The 12,994-nt window shown below is 46.2% G+C and overlaps 1 protein-coding gene across 1 annotated transcript in view; it reads left to right on the forward strand.

Annotated features, from left to right (window-relative positions):
• The window catches only part of KCNU1 (potassium calcium-activated channel subfamily U member 1), a 193,476-nt gene that overhangs the window by 64,435 nt on the left and 116,047 nt on the right, over positions 1-12,994 (forward strand). The window contains exon 29 of the mRNA XM_080568382.1: positions 9,783-9,949. The gene's annotated coding sequence lies outside the window, so the exon portion shown is untranslated. The remainder of the gene's footprint in view (positions 1-9,782; positions 9,950-12,994) is intronic.

Below are 12,994 nucleotides of genomic sequence, written 5' to 3' on the forward strand. Positions count from 1 at the left end.
CCTCAGTAGCGACAGTGCTAATTAACGTAGGTCTACATTAGAGCAGAACCAAGGCTAAGGCTTTAAAAAACCTGGTGAACCGAGGTACTTCCAACATGGCATAAAGGCAGGAGAGCCCGGCACAGTTCTCGGGGAGCAGAGAGGTGGGTGACGTGGGACAGGCGCTGCCGGTCCCCCTGCTCCCAGGAGGGGAGGAGGCAGTGGGACGGGTGCGGGATGCCAGCCCGCCGTGGAAGCAGCGCGTGGCTTAATGCCGGCCGTGCTCAGCCAGCGAGCTGCTCGTGGAGCTGCTGTGGCAGCTCCACACCTCCTGGGTGTGCGCAGGCTCGGCTGGCGGCGGCACAGCCCCTTCCTACCCTTCTCTGGAACGCAAAGTCAAAATGGTCTCGGTGATTCTTGATCCCTTGTGTTTCTGAAGGTGCTTTTCGTAATCGTGAGCCTGCTGGCTCTGGTTTCCCAACAAACAACAGCTGAAATTCTTTTGTTTGTTTGTTTTAGGTGTGGTATTTTTTTTAAACGCTCACAGCAAGCTGTTGTTGTTCGTCTGTGTGTTGGTAAATAGTAGCTGCCGACTTTCACCTTGGGAGAGGCAGAGTTTGAGCAAACAGCGAAGTGCCTGGGCAGAGCGGGCGGAGAGCGAGGGAGCACGATGAACCTTGTCTGCCCGCTTTCCTAAAGCCTGCTGATTTTCACCCAAAGTTCATGCCTCTGGAAACCTACACGCGGGATTTTGAGGCAGGGGCTCCGGAGGGCTCTGCCTGGCACAGAGGGGGGGACGTGCGAGGGGTGGGCACATGGCAGGCTTCTTCCCCGCTCCCCGTGCCTTTCCTCCTCGCCCCCTCCGTCCCTCCCGCAGCCCAGGGCAACTCGCTGGACCTTGGTGGTGCCCAGCACGGCCTAACCCAGCCCAGCGCCTTCTCTCTTGTTCTGCAGCGGCAGTTTTCAGCTGGTTTGTAGAGAGCATCCGACTGATTTATTGCTCCCAACGTCTCCTAGTTTGTAATAAAGTTTTCAGCAGCTCTGTCGAGCCTGCTCCCCGCCCCCGCGCACGCACACATCCCCGCGCTTGCTTTGTTCTTCTCACACATAATGTCAACTCATAAACCTTTCATCAAGTCAACCAGGTGGAAAAAACCCATTACTGAAAGAAGTGTTCATTCAGGTTCGGGGGGGAAATGGAGGGGAAGGCGGAGGAGAAAGTTCCCCAATGGAAAAAAAAAAAAAAAAAAAAAAAAGGAAAAAAAAAAAAAAGGAAAAAAAGCTGTGTGTGCTCTTAGCTGAAAAGCCGGCTTTGCTGCGCGCCCCAGGTGCCAGGCCCCGGAGGAGCCTGGCAGATCTGTCATCCCGGTGACAGGAGATGGGAAGCGCTGTGCACGCATTCAAAGAGGCAGCGATTTGGGCCTAATACCCGCTGATGAAAGGGAGCTTCAACACCGCCGGCCGCTGCCAGCTCCGACAAAACCGCCCGGGCTTTTGTGCGGCGGAGAGGACCCCCCCGCGCACACACACACACACACAAACACCGGTGGTGGAGGCTTTCCTCTGCTCCCCCCGGCCCCAAATTGGTGTTGGCTGGGGTTCGTGTGCTGAAAGACGCTGCTGGCCACACCACGGAGGGGCTGACAGGGGTGTGTCGGCCGCAGAGGCGCTGTGCGATCGACGGAGGCGCGGAAAAACGGGAGTGGGGAGGCAGGCGCGAAGTGCAGAGGTGGGGAGCAGCCTGGGACCTCCCCGCGGGGTGCCAGTGGGGGCCCTGGGGACGCCGTGCTCAGCAGGGAGCTGCTCCCTGCTCCCAGGGACACCCCAGCACCTCGCTGGATGTGGCCCCGTAGCGGGAGCTGGGCGCATCCCCAGTCACCTGGGCAGAGGCGCCGCAGCAGGGCGCGGGAGATGCGGGCACGCAGGAGGTCGTGCTCCTGCCTCCCGCTCTTTGTCTCCACTGCCGAGGGTGTAAACTCTTTGCGTGGCTCATCGTTCCCCATGGCCGGTCAAATGTTATTAATTTTGAGTGGAATTTCAATGAGAAGGGCTGGAGGTGGAGTTTGCCGGAAAATGAAATCTCCCTTACTCCAGCTTCTTTCTGTTTCGGGAGCACGCTTTTGGGGTTGATGGGTTTCTTTTTACATGGGGACTTTGAGAAAGTTCTGCGCAAAATATTATTTATCAATTTTTCAGCGAGGTAGTCCAGCGTTACTGCTCTGGAGAAGGGAAACAAGGGCACTGAGGGATGGAGAAAGGGTGGGAAGCAACAAAGGAGCATAGGCAGTGACATCTGTCACTAGTATTTCAGAAGTTAAAAATTCAGCATAATCTACTGCCACCCTGTCCGCTGTACTGAGTTCCAACAGTAACAGAATTGTCATGATTTCTACATGAATTAATTCAAATCTCTCTTTGCATGATATGGCGTAAGAAAGGGGCCATCTGGTTTATGTTCTAGGTGTCAGAACCACTCATACCAGCACACGCTCCTCGTGCAAGATGCAAGTTGACTGCACATATTAACGTCTCCTTACCCTCTGCCTCCCTGAGACCTGATGCTGTTGTCCCATTATGGTGCTGCCATTTATACTGTCAATAGCAATAATAATAATACTGCAAATCTTGGCACACACATAGTACCTCCAATTACAACCATGCCTGAGTTACTTACCACGTGTTTCTTCACGTGGAGGGGGCTTAGGGACATCAAGTAGGATCGCGCTGTGATGAAGTTCAGAGTGGCCAAGTGCACAGTAAAAGGTTGTCCGGTTTCCACAAAATTAGCACGTAGCTAGATAAGGCAGACATCCTAGATCATACGCAGGGGTTAATGGCTTCCCCTGGAATACAGAAATAATCATTGGCAGTGGAGTTGAAAAAAGAATCAAGGCATTTGGACACCTGCCCGCACCGCTGGAGAATGACAGCTACTGTCGGGTGTCTCCCCATAACGGTAAATATTTAAATAGTGGCTATCAGACTTAGAAACCCGTGATAAGAACTTAGATAATAGTAAAAAAGTATAATTAGATGTCTGTAAAGTGATAACGTCACACAGATTTACACCGCATGATTTTCAGAGTTGTAAGCAAACCTGAGTGTATTAATCCTCACAACACCCTGCAGCAGTGCAATATTGCAATTCCGAAGTAACTCAGGAAAAAAATGGGGTCAGGAAAATGGGTCTGACTTTTTGGGTAAGCAAGTGCGTCAGATTTCAATGCAAAGTCTGAGCAGAATTGGCTTGCTGAGACTGGTCACCTGAGCGACAGTTTGTGTTCCTTTGTCTCAATGAAAGAAGCTCAAAATAGTGGAGCAAAAAAAGTCCTGAAGCAGAAAAAGCTCATCTACTATAGATTAGCTCTGTTTATATTGCAAAGGCTCTGGCTTAAGTGATTTTTTTTTTCCCTTAGAAATATTGTTTTAGCATGAATTTATCTTGAAATGAACTTTGTGGTAAATATAATTTAAGCATAAGCTTAAATTCAAGGTCTTATTTAAGTGCTTTTCTGCTTTACTTGCCAGCTAAGGATCTGGCCTGGGTTTTGAATGTCTTTAGGGAGAAGAAGCAGATTAATGAGATTAGAACATTTTAAATCACTTTTGTACTTTTCTGGGCTGCATGATCTTTATAATACCTTGTCTCTATAGACTCTATAAAGTGTGTTGGCTGGGTGCTAGTAGACAGGGATGATGAAAATGAGGCTTGCTTGTGCATCCCTTCAGATTTGGGGAACATATTCAATGGCCTATGGCTATGTTCAGTTTCATATGTCAGCGTGTGGGTAATCTCTCAGTCTGCTTTTTGAAAACCTGAATTTTACTGCTTAACTCTCAACCTTATGGGCCCAATTTCCTTGCTAAGGTTTACACCGGATATTTTACGGTCAGGCCAGTAAAATGAAGAATGTGGTCATGGAAGACAGTGACCTGGGAACCCTCAGGCCTTCACCCAGAGCATTAGAAGTGCACTAGGGTTTAGGAACTGGTACCTAGTGGCAGCTCCTGCCAGCATAGGCACACATGGGTACACAAACTCACTGCTGAAACTCCACAGACAAAAGGCAAATCCGTGATACTAAGTTTTACAATTTTTTTTCTTCCAAATTCAGAACTAAGCCATCTCTACCGTAGTGCAGACAAGGAATCAGAGCGGCCTGGTGAGCTCATATTTCCCCTGTGTCACTGGGTGGTTTCCATTTACACGGTGATGCAATGTAAAGCGACCCCAGTGAGAGCAGAGGAGTGTAGTGTGGGTTGTCGGCCTTAGGGGGTGAAGGGGCTTGTCAAAGGGAAATTGAGCAATTGCAACAGACTGGAGTTTCCTGCAGCTAAAGTTCTCCAGCAGCCAAAGTTAATCTGTTCCTCAAAGGCTTTCTGTGAAGGAAAGTAGCAAGAAGCCCAAATCCCACAAAATATCAAAAGCTCCAGGATTTTTTCTGTCCAGAGATTTTCATCAAGGCAGGTTTCCCTGAGGGTCTAATTGCATGTTCGGCTCACACAGCCCCTGGTAGCTCAGGCTCTGAAAAGCCGCATGGGAAGGAGCAGGAGAAGAATCTGGAGTATTCTAAATAGTGCTGCTGGTTATTGCTGGTCGGTGGCAGCTGGGCCCCGACAAGTCTGCCTCCAGCCAGGAGGAGAGACAACAATATGGAAAACTGGGAGTCCATGTATATAGGTGGGATGTCAAGGGGAGGAGGGCAAGAACACCAAAGCAAACCAACAGGCTTGTTTATAACAATCATATGCATAAACTAGAGCATATATTTAATTCAGTACTGCCCCAAAATGCAGCCAGAGTAAATGACTGTTGTACAGAGCGTACACCTTGCAAGCAGGTCCTGCATTGGGCTCAGACAAAGTCATCAGGACATGCAAAACCAGTTACAGCTCGGTTTCCCACATTGAAATAGTGAGTATAATTAAAAATAAATCACCATAGCTTTTAGTTTGATGAAATTACCACTTATATTAAGAGCAGCTTGAGCTGACTCTAAATCACTTTCTGCAGAATGTCACTTTGGGATTTAAAATATTTGATTGGTTAAAGAATGTGTTGTGCTGCATTGGGGAAATAAAAGAGTAAAACGTGAATCACACATGGTGAATGCAAGAGATTCTTAGATTCTAGGATGCCTGAAGTCTGTAAGAATTGAAATTAGCCCTTCTGAAAAAGGGTTGATTAACCCGAAGATGCTCCCAACTACTTAATTCATCTGCCCTAATCAGATGTGGAAGTCAGTTTTGACTTTTTGGCCAAAAGGATGATAAGAAAAAGTACATACTGCAAAAAACAAGTCAGGGGATTCCTTACTAAAAGTCAGTTTGATTCCCTGTTTGCTACTGGTGAAGATATTTAAATACTCATTCAAGAGATGACCTTTAAACTGAGACTTTAGAGAATGTATGTAAAATTGAACAAAATAAGAAGTAGCACAACTCTACAAAGTCTTCTGAGCTGAAATACCTTAGTGACTGAGAAGCAAAGCAAGTGAGGTGAGACACGGGAACGGAGAGTCACAATCTTCTGCCCTCAATGCACAGCTCCAGTTGCACCTAGCTGGTTGTGCTGAGGCAGCTACAAAGACTTCAGTCATTTCAAATATGAAAAACCATCTTTTTACTTTAGTGCCTTTATTGCAAGTTTTACAATATTGAGTATTTTTTCTAAGTCTCATCTCCTAAAGATATGAACTTAGATGAGAGGCATCGCTTTCATTCTATTTTGTTTCTTTTACTTTGTTAAAGCTGGTTCCTATCCAGAATTATTAGCATTAGAATTTTAAAACTATGACTTTTTCTTAAAGCATTTTCTGATATTGCATTCTATGTTGCAGTTATGGTACCTTAGGGGAAACAAGAACTTGAGCTCATGAATCTTGGAAGTTTGGGGTTTACGATGCTGCAGAAAGACTATTTGTTGAGTACAAGGCCTGATCTGGAAATGCATTTAAGACATGCATGACTTTGAGCATATAAATAGTTGCACAGAAGTCAATGGGACATAAATTTATGAATTTGCCTAAGTGCTTTGCTGGATCTTTGCCTAAGGAACCACTTACCGTGAGTTTGAATAACAGAATCATGGCCTCGTTAATGAACAAACCTCTGGATGAGGAGCATCAGTGAAATGTGAAATCCAGCTCCGTGCTGTATCTGTGCTATTCGGCTTGATTTCATCTCTACGTAAACTCGTTCTGCTATGCTGACGTTTATGTCCCTTGGCTTTTCCAAAATGTGATTTGTAAGTTCTATTTTACACTTGTGAGGGCAACGGGACTGCGCAAGGTGTAGAGCAGCAGTCACAGCGGTCTGGGAATGGTGCACATCAGAACCCAGTTCTAGAGGGCAGGCACTGGAGCAGCTTTTTTTCATAGAAAAAGGCAGTTCCACAACTTCATCTGTGAATTGTGGCTTTTACCTTCCACTTTTCTCTTTTAAATTCCTTTTTGGCAGCAGAAGAGGCTGACCAGGAAAGAGAAACAAGAATGATTAAGACCAGTCGCTATTGTCAGGCCTCTGCGTGGTTCATTAGTGCTGGCAGACAACAGAAATGCACGTATCACTGCACAAAAGACCAGAAATAACTTTGGGAAATGCCTGCTGGGGTGGGGCTCCTGGGAAAGGAAGAGAAGGACCGTTGGTTTATAGACGGCAGTGGGTGAAGATGGAGCCACTCAGGTGGAGCAGCATCAGGCCTGTGCACCGCAGGGGTGGCTCCGGAACTTCATGAAGCCTGCTTGTTTCCTGGTATTGCCAACAAGGCTATCTGCCCCACTTCTTGGGTGCACAGGCCTCGTGCTGGCTGTCTGCACAGGGTGAGCTGTGTCCTCTGTGGCAGCTACATGCTTTGACGCTGCCCATGCCTCTGGGAACAATCAGAGCACCTGACCGAAGCTGCTCTGCTAACTATTACGGTTATTAGCCTGGACAAAAATAGGGTCTCTGCCTTCAGGATATTACAATATAAATAAAAACAGGAGCATGGCAATGGGGCAGGGTTGAAATACCTTTGATCCTCTGCTGTAAGCAATTGTTGCATTGGGGTTTCTTTTAAAACAAAAAGCAGCAGCTGCCCTTGGGAGATCATGGAACAAACCACGAGCATGAGGCAGAGCAGTCATTTACTGAGCATCACTTGGAGCTGTTCAGCAAGTTTGGGTATGCTCAATACTCACAGAATCATAGAATGGGCTGGGCTGGAAGGGACCTTAAATGTCATCTAGGGCAGGGATGCCTCCCACTAGACCAGTTTGCCCAAAGCTCCATCTAACCTGGTTTTGAACACTTCCAAGGATTGGGCACCCACGGCTTCTCTGATTAAATAAATCCATGTCAGAATTCTTTCACTCAGAAATAGAATCGTTGTTGGAAATTAAAGGTATTTTTATCTGTTGTTCTGCACAAACATTTGTTTCAACTGAATAAGAAATGCTACCAAGTCATAATGAAACTTTTGCAAAATCTCCTTGTCTGACCCAGAGCTAGCCACTGCCGCTTGCTTGAGAGGCATGCACCTATTTGCTAGATTTTCTCTTAAGCATCCATGAAGCGATCTCTGGATTTCGGCTGGTAAAAGGCATTAAAAGGGGAGAAGAGCTGCCTTTCTGCTGCAAGTGTGGTAATCCCTCCGTTCCCAGAGCCCCTGGGCGTGCGATCAGCTGCAGAGCGCAGAGGAGTGGAAGCCGAGGGCTCAGCCAGCTGCTCGGTGCGTCCCCGGCGGCAGCAGTAGCAGGAATGTAACAGACAAACACTATGGGGAGACGTGGTGTGTACTGAATCAGTGCGTTAACCTTCTACCCTGAGAATATCAAGTAAGCAAACGTTTGGAAGTTTTAATTTATGAAGATTAGTGTGTCAGATATATTTTGAGGAAACTTTGGGACTGTTTTCCAGAAGTGAACCCCAAAACTTTTCCAGGATTTTCAGGCACTTTGTTGGTTAAAGGACCTTCAGTCCTTCCCATTCTCACAGCATCCTCTGCTGCGGTTCACACACAACTGTGTTAACATAAGTCTGGAATATCTCAACACATAATTATTTATCCTTCAATAAAACAAAGAAAACCATGTCTGAATCTGACTAATATCCCTTCCTCAGCCTGCCAAGTGGGGCCTTGTGTTTTCAGTATTGAAAACCAAGCCTGACTTGCTGCATATTTTGTGTTACCGTGGTTTATGTCCAAATGCAAGGATTTAATTTTGTCCGTCATCAAACCATGGTTTCCATATGACACCAATACATTCCTTCCTCTGCCTGCTGTTCTGACAGACGACAGAATAGAATTAAACATTCCAACCAGCACACTTAAAACGCAAGAGCTTATGTTCCTTTGGCTTTGGAGATCAAGGGGCAGATCTTCAGTGGGTATAAATTGTCTTCACTGGAGCTATGAAAATTTACACCACTTACCCCAGCTGAGGTACAGCCTTGGATGTATTTATTGCACGGCACAATTTCAAGAAGATAGATTCAGTAAGACTGAAAATACAATGGACTCCCCTTGTCTTCTTCTGTGCCTGGCTATAATGAATGATTATTGGTGTGTTTCCTTCTGGAGCAGTTACTGACCGGCCCAAATTATGCTTCTGGAAGCCAGTAGAGAGAAACCTCTGCACATATTTATCCCCTGACTGCAGCTTGCCCTACCTGCCAGCCAGTTTCAGTTGAACGGCATCAACGTTAAAAGAAGCCAATCCCCCATCTCTCCCAGACTGAGACGGAGAGCAGAAAAATGATCAGCTCCTTCTCAAAACACTGGCTGGTGTTTGAGAGGAGCCTGAGGGAATTATGCACAGATCTTTGAAATTTAAGCTCTGGATCTTGAAAGAATAGGTTTATTCCACACTTCACACCCTGGAAGGACAGCTCATTGCCTGGGATAGCTGTGATGTCATCCCTTTGGGGATCTTTTTCAGATGAAGTAAGAGCAAAGTCCTAGGCCTTGTAGTGACCTCCATCTCGATCAGAACACCGGTGGTAGGATCCTGGGCCGGTGGGTTTTCAAATGCTCCTAACAGTTTCGCTGTCTGTCCATCTGAGCGTAGTGCTCAGTCAATATGCTGAAAATACGGTGTTCCAGCTGAGTGGTGTAACGAGGCAGAGCTGAAAAGTCCCTGTGGATGGGAAGAGGAGATGCGCTATCCTCAGGAAGGAAAGAGAGCCCAGGATGATGATAGTAACAATGCAGCTGGGCCTGCAAGTCAACACCAGCCCTGGATTTAGCGAAGAACTTTGGCAGTTTTTGAAGTGCTTGGGATTTTGCCCTGGATCTAGGGTCTCCAGAGTGGTTGTTGTCAGGATTTGCTAGGTGGGGTAGGGCCACGGCTGCTGATGCCAATAGTCTAGGAGAGGGGAAGTGAAACCTACTGAGACTCGGGGATGAAACAAATTTGTATTAATTAAAAGCAAATGCTGTATGTTGGCTAATGGGTTCCAAAGCAGATGTTTGTCAAAATAGCCAAGAGATGGGTCATCTGAAAGCAGAAGTTATAAATGATAACTACGTTTCTAGTTATTTCATGTTTTCTCAGGTCAGAACCAGGTGTCAGTCAGTTTTGGAAATACCATATATTGAAACATCGCATGTTGTTACACTGTAGGGAGCTACGTGCCATCACTTCTGTGTATCTGACCCATAAACCCAAACCCCTGTGCACTTAGAAACCTGTGCGCAGCATCACAAGTACAGCTCGCAGCCAGCTGAATAGACATTTACGGTAAGGGAATGGTTTTGCAGGCAGAGGCTGGCACCTTTGCTCCACCTATGACCAAATGGCTCTCTTCAATTCTATACTCAGGTGGACGCATCCTCACATGGCACTGGCACCTCTGCACATCTCCATCCCTGGCTGGAGGCAGCACAAAGGACTAGAGGCAGTTCGCTCTGTTCAGTCCCAGGATGCAGCAGAAGGGGATGAAGAAAGAGACACGTAATCCTGTCCGTGATCCAATCCAGTTTTTCCAGGTAAGATTTCTGCTTCTATGTTGGCACCTAAATTTGGAATGTCTTACTCCTATAATGTGCTTTAATAATTTAACTGTGGTCTTCGGACCGGGTAAGTCTGCACTGTTCACTCTGCAGATGAAACAGCAGATCCTGGGAGGCTCTTCCTATCACCAGGGCTGCAGAAACATAAATATGTGTAGGGCCAAATTCACTGCTGGCACAAGTACACATAATGCACAGTCTTCAGAAAGATATACCTGCTTGCTCTTGAAATGAACATGGCCTGCTTATTTCCTCTTGGACCACTATATATAATATCCTCACGGAAACATACTCTGACCATGTTCTAGTATTTATATACGGTGTGGTACATGCTGTATAAATACCTATGGGTTCAATTGCCAGCACATAAATCAGCACAGTTAAACAAAGATACAGATTTACACTCCCTGCAATTCTGACTTTATAAATGGGTCAGTATGAGCCTGCTCCCAGCCTGGCACTTCATATGCAAATACCAGTCATTTCTTTAGGCAGTAGATGGTACGAATGGAAGTGTGGGCATCTAAATCTTCATACCAGGACTTCTGCATTCCACAGTCAGCTAGCCAGTGTGTGGATGAATATAAAGAAAACGACATAAAGCTAGACTAATAGTCAAACTTCATTTTCCAGGTGAAGTGAAATGCAATTTTTTCCCCCAAACTTTAAATATTTAAAGATGCTTCAGATTTAAAGAATACTGCTCTTTGTTTGTACTTAAATTTGCTTACAAACAGTGTAGTAAGGAAACATTTTTTTGAAAGGAAGAAATTTTGTTCATCTTGGGATGTATCCATGTGACTGTCTTCATGTGCGTGTGGATGTTTAGGTATGTGTTTTGTGTATGCTAGAGCAAAAAAATGTATATTTAGAATTAATTTGTGTAAGTACATGTGCATGTAAAGACACCCTGTTATATACACACATTTTGTCACATATGTATGTGCATATATAATAATGTTTGTATACACAAACACACACAAATTATGTACAGAAAATTAAGCATATGCCCATCTCACCCTAAACGGTGCATCCCTCCAAGGAACGTCAAACCTATCTGTGTCAACAAACAGACCTCTCCAACCCAGGGAGATACTAATACAGATACGCAGGGAAAAACAGAAAGCTCTATACCTGTAAGGGCAGTTACCTATTTAAACACCACATCTGCCCCTCTTCCAGTTACTCCCTCCCACTGCAGTCTCTGTCCCTCCCAGACAACACTCCCTAGCCAGGATCCTGTGATCTTTGCCCTCTTTTCCTTCAAATTAAATTTCAACTTTTTTTTCAAATCTCTGGTAGAGTGACAAGCCGGTGCCAGAACTGTCTTTTAATACACAAAAGCATAAATAATGCCATCCATCAGAGCTGTCACTCAGAAAGATAGATTGCTACTTGTCCAGACACTGGAATGACACAAAAGTGAAAGTTAGAAACTGTCTCTTTTCTTTGCTCTCTTTCTTTTTCTTCTTCTTCTCCCTCTCTCTCTCTTTTTTTATTTGCCGGACTGCTTGATTCTGATTAATGGTGCTGTCAGGGAGGGATTCCGCTTGCCCGGATAATGAGTCAGGAATGTATTCCCTGTCACAAACACAGCAGATGTCAGGGGCAGAAGGGCCCGGGAATGCCAGAAACAATATACAGTTTCTTCCTAGTCCCCTGACAGGCCAATATGCTGCACAAGGTCTAATTTATGTAGACAAAATGCAGGCAAGGGGCTGTAGCAGCAAAGAAACTGTGCTGGGAAGTCTGAACTACAATGCAGCAGGGGAGAGAGCTGAAGGGAGGTAATGAACGCTAGCAGTGGGACTCAATAGCACTGCATCAAATGGCCTTAACAAGAATGGCCCAGGACCACTTTGACTCCATTAAAGTGCACTTTACATCATTACAGAGAGAAATCAAACAGGGCAGAGGGCTTCTGTTTCCTTTAATGGCTCGATTAGGTTATTCACTCATCGGGGTTTGCAGCTGTCATAGTAATGCAGCAACTGCCAGGAGAGGTACAATAGCACTCGTGGCAGCGTGGGGCCCGCGCCCCCTCTCAAAGCGGAATGCATTCACTGGTCCTGCAAATTCCCCACGTGTACGCGACGACTGTGGCAAAGGCAGAATTAGAGGGATTTGCCAGTCCTGCTAAAAGAATTTCAAAGCGATTTGTGTTGAGATGCCTTCACTTTTAGGGGTGGCCACCTGGAAGCACTGGAAAGGGGCCAGGTCCGTGCTGAAAGCTGAGCACCTGCCTTTGGCTATCCGGGGCCCTGGCTTGGCACGCCAGCAAGAGGAGCCCACGTTGGCTGCGCAGGATGCTGACCTTCCCCGTGCTGGAGAGAAACCCCTAGCTTTCCAGCTATAAAACGCTGATGTCATAAAAGTAACTCACATATTGGGAAAAGAAATTAGCATTTTGAAGTGCATGCAACTGCACTGGTCTGCTGCACTTTCTGATCAGCACTCGGGGGCAATTTGGCTTCCCAGCGCTTGTTCAGCACTCGGTGTAATGAGGTCCTGGTCCAGGAGGAGTAACGCTGAGGGCTGCAGGGTGGTGTGCTTCCACCCCACGGTTACCGGCCTTCCTTACCTACATGCCATGACTAGGGAAAACGTTAGTTACAAGAGAATCATAGCTTGGGAAATGAAAAAGAGGTGATTCAAAGTCCCCTGATGTTCACCAAAGTTTCTGTATTTACATCAAAGAGTCATGAAGAAAACTCCCAAGCACTTGGGGAAAACCCCTTGAAGATGTCACGTTATCTGTCTAGCAACTGCTTAATTAAATCATGTTATACTGCAAAATTTGGAGTGAAAAAAAGACTTTGAAACTTGTTGTGCCAGAGGCAGTTTTCTAAGGCTGTGGCTAGCGGCAAATTTCAGAGCTGCCTTTGGCTTGTGAGTCCTTTGCGATAGGGGCCTTGTCTTGTTCCACCCTGGGCTGTTGGCACAGGGGAGCCCTGGTCTGGGGAAGAGCTTCGTCCCACAGCAATAATACTCTAATAGCTGTTACCACAACAGAACTAGTCA

The sequence above is a fragment of the Anser brachyrhynchus genome (assembly GCF_964034855.1).
Source record: "Anser brachyrhynchus genome assembly, chromosome: 26".
Classification (NCBI taxonomy): Eukaryota; Metazoa; Chordata; class Aves; order Anseriformes; family Anatidae; genus Anser; species Anser brachyrhynchus.